The following is a 4345-nucleotide window of genomic DNA, read 5'->3' as shown; positions in this document are numbered from 1 at the left end:
CATATAAAGTTTTATTTCATAATCCTTCCAGGCTTAAAAATAAATGCTCTGTCTTTAGATGACTTTTCTGTAGTTTATTTTGGTAGAGTGGACTGAAAGCAAGTTTATTGGGAAATTTTGTGTTTTTCTCAGATACCACCCAACAGCTTTAAAAGAGTAGATTATTTTGCTAATATCTTTGTTGGGGTTTTCCTGTAAGTTCATAGGCTGTTTGAAGTACAGCCTGTGAACGTGACTTGGTTTCCTTCAGTAATTTCCATCTTTTTGATGAAGATGTCCTTAAGTTGTCTGTAAAAAGATTGACTTTTTTTATTGAGTATTGTTCCTGAAGAACTGTTCTTTGCTGCTGTGTTGCAGACTATTTTATAATAAATTGTGTGGGTAGTTGCAAAACTCATGCTTGTCTCCAATACCTCTATTTTGTAGTAATCTTCAACATATCCCCCCTTGTCCCTCCTCCCAGTTTTTCTGTGTCCTGAAGGACGCTTATTGGCACAGGGCAAGTGCATTTTATGGCAGTGCCTAGCAAGATGTACAGATTAGAGATTTTAGGCTTTGGAGAGCACAACTAGTACATTCCAAAATTTCTATATCTAATCTGGTTATGTGTAATATTCTTAATCTGTTTTGAGAGCTTGCTGATATTTTAATGCAGTGATGAATTTATAACTACAAAACCAAGAGGAGTCAGAGTTATTGATTAGATAATAGAAGAGTAATCTACTTGGTTTATTTGTGTTTCCTGTTCTTTATTTAGGCTTATCTTTCACTCCATAATGCTACTGAAGCACTGTCTAGCCCTGATTTTGGTGTGTTGTGCAGGGCTGACTTTTGCCCAGTGACTGCTCTGTCAAGCCTGCACATGTTTTTTTCTTCCCCAGGCTTGCATGTTGAATTTGCGATGTTATAATGTAGAGCTATTTTATTATGATAATTCGTAAAGAAATGCATAAAGGGTAATGCTTGCAATTTTCTGAGCCAATGTTTGCCTTTCCCTGTAAATACTTGCGAAGTCATCATTTTTAAGCAGTAGGTGCTGTTTCTGAAGGCTGTGAACAGTTGCAAATACCATTTAGAAATCACTATTTCATTTTAAAATATTGTCCAGATAAGAAGGCAATGGAAATCAAAGCTGAAACTAGTATGTATTTAGTAAATGGTAAATCTGGAAAGTTGAAAAAAAGATGGCAGTCTGTACTGGCTGCTACAAGGACAAGTAGGAAAAAATACTTGTGAGCACATATTTAAGGAATAGATTAAATATAGAACATTAAATCTATGTTATTGCTAAAATGAGTGGTCTCTACTGTATGAAGGGTAGAAATATTCCATAGAGCTGCTTCTGTAATGAACAATTTTAAAAGAAATAGTGCAATATACTATGATGGTAAAATATTTTCTACTTAATTGGTAGCAAGTTAGTATGTTAAACAGCAACTGCTGACAGGAAACATTTTTGATGGATTGAGTAACTTCAGCCTGGAAATATTAAAAGAACTTGGTGAAGAGCATTCTGAACCTGTGATGTGGGTTTTCAACAATCATTGGAAGGCTGGGAAAGTCGGAAGACTTGAGGAGTGGGGGAAATGTTGAGATTGCTTCAATATTTAGTAGAAGGTAAGTAGAGAGAGTAACAGCTAAACTGCCCAGTGTAACTGCATTGTGCAACCTGTGTTCTGAGTCAGCTTGCTGGAGACTTTTTCAGCCACTTAGGAAAGAAGAGTGATTGGGTTTATTTTTTTTGACACAAACCCCTGGAGAGAAAGTTGTAGCATCAACATTCGTCCATCCAATGTATCTTCCTTCCCTCTGTTTCCTACTGTGAGAGGATTATGGACTGTGAACCTCAATTTGAGGTAGGTATGAAATTTTGCAATGTGGGGAACACCAGTGTCCCAGAAGGAATATGCTCTTCTCTCTCCATTCCCCTCCTATCTGTTTCAGGTTAATTTGGATGCTTTCTCATTTCTAGTGCTCTTGCAATGCTCCTTCTGATGCTTTTTTCAGTTAATAGATACTTGAGGTATGTATTATACAAATACATGCATTAAGGCTATGGACTCTGCTGAAGGCTGAACGTCGCAATTCCTCTTACTGTGTCCATTACAGATTTGCCCTTGAAGAATTCATGCTCTACTTAGAGCCAAGAGACTTCTAGCTTTGAGGAAAACGCTTGTCTGTCAGGACAGTTCAATTTGACAGTAGTGTTTATAGCTCTGATGGGATATGAAGATGTAAGATTGGGAGGAGAGTGATCACAAGTAGAAAGTGCTTAGGATGGAAACTTTGAAACAGGTTCAGTTTCATGTTTGCATACGCTTGCTTACTCAAAGTCACTCATGGTACTCCAGAGAAAAAAAGTGCCCTTAAGATGCTGCCCCCTTTATATGAACAGGAAGGGGAAGACTGTAGCACTAATTTTACTGAAATAAGGCTACAGTTCTGTCATAGGAATTTTGGTAGAGGTCACGTCAGAAGTGCTCCAAGAACAGGAAAATGGTGTTCCTGCAGGAGTTTCTTAACGGATTTTTACATGCCTGCTTCAGCTAAACCTAGTGCATTTCCCTACTCTGAACTGTAGTTACTAGAGCTGAAAAGTCCCAGCCCCCTGGCTCCTGTCCCAGACAGCTGCGTGTCCAGTGACCCATGAAGTCTCCCTTCTGGGGAACAGGAAGAAGGTGCTTAGAAGTCAGGAAGTTCAAAATTCTCACTGTCTGTGAGCCTTGTGACAGTGACTTGAGAGAGATTTATGGACTTGAGAAGCTCTTATATATGCAGTTTAATTATTTTCTCAGCATATGTCTGTATTAGCTGGATGGGATTTTTGTTAGGAACAGATCTCTGACCAAATTCCTAGGCCTGTTGCATATATGATTTTAATGGACATCTAACTATCTGTAATCAAAGACATGAATATATAGTGTAGACTTTAAAAATATTTAAAATGAAAATTTAACTTTTACATATGTTCAGATTTGTTTTTATTGGGATGATTCTTTATGAGTTGTAAAGACTTCCATAATCTTTCAAATTTAATGTGCAACAGGTAATTAATTGTCTGTTCTAGGCCTAATTTCCTGTTTTTTCCCCTAATTTAACTTTCTGATGCTCCTAAGCTTGCTTTAGCAATTAACCCTGAAAAGCAATCAACAGCTTGCAGCTTCTAGATTCTTCTCACAGAAGCCACCCCTATGGCCCCCTGCTACCAAAACCTTGCCACGTAAACCCACTACCCCTGCCCAGGTCCCTCTGTGTGGCATCCCTTCTCTCCAGCGTGTCGACTGCACCGCACAGCTTGGTGTCATCAGCAAACTTGCTGAAGGTGCACTCAGTGTCACTGTCCATGTCACTGACAAAGATGTCAAACACTGCTGGTCCACCACAGACCCCTGAGGAACACCATTGGTTACTGATGTCCACCTGGACATTGAGCTGTAGACCACAACTCTTTGAGTGCGACCATCCAGCCAATTCCGTACCCACCACCGAGTGGTCCATCCATCAAATCCATGTCTGTCCAATTTAGAGACAAGCATATCATGGGGGACAGTGTTAAATGTCTTGCACAAGTCCAAGTAGATCATGTCAGTTGCTCTTCCCCTATCCACCGATGCTGTTACCCCACTGTTTATGTAAATGTATATAAAAATGTATCTTTATGTAAAGATGTTTATGCAAAATTAATTACTCAGGTTTTCTTAATTTAAGTTTTTTAATTTCCGATGCTTTATTGTTGCTCTTTGCAATGCTTGAAAATACAGAATCATAAAATTACCAATAATTATTCTATGATTATTAAGTTAATTATTATTAAATCATAATCATGACATAACTACTAAAATAACTACTATTTAAATGCATAAAGGGATTTACAAAAAGTAAAGTCTAGTAAGCAAGTGGAGTCCTTAGTCTTCACAAGCTTCCATTCCAAATCTCGGGGAGGGGTGGGGAGTGTGTCAGTGAATGGAGAATGTAGTTTCTTGTGTTTTAATTTTTATGTTGCTGATCATAAGGAACAGTCTGTCTGTTTACAAGGGAAGTGAAGGAAGACAGGACACTTGCAATAACTGGCAGGCTTTCCAGGTTTAAAATCTGGCTGGACAGAGATGTGAAGTTGATAATACATGAAAAAATTAAAGCTATGGGGACTGTACTTGGTAGGTAGGATTCGGGGCACCATGTGGGTGGGACAGTACTAATATAAGTGTGAAATTGGTTGAAAATAAAGCAAATAGGAGCACTGTTTATAGAGTGCTAATGAGTGGCTGTAAGCAGAACTACATGTATCACTCAACTAACACGGTTTAGCGCTACATCTAATCATGTCTGACAAAGGCTGCTGTCT

The sequence above is a fragment of the Cygnus atratus genome, chromosome 2 (genome assembly GCF_013377495.2).
Source record: "Cygnus atratus isolate AKBS03 ecotype Queensland, Australia chromosome 2, CAtr_DNAZoo_HiC_assembly, whole genome shotgun sequence".
In the NCBI taxonomy this organism is placed as follows: domain Eukaryota; kingdom Metazoa; phylum Chordata; class Aves; order Anseriformes; family Anatidae; genus Cygnus; species Cygnus atratus.
Note: the sequence above shows the minus strand (reverse complement) of the source record.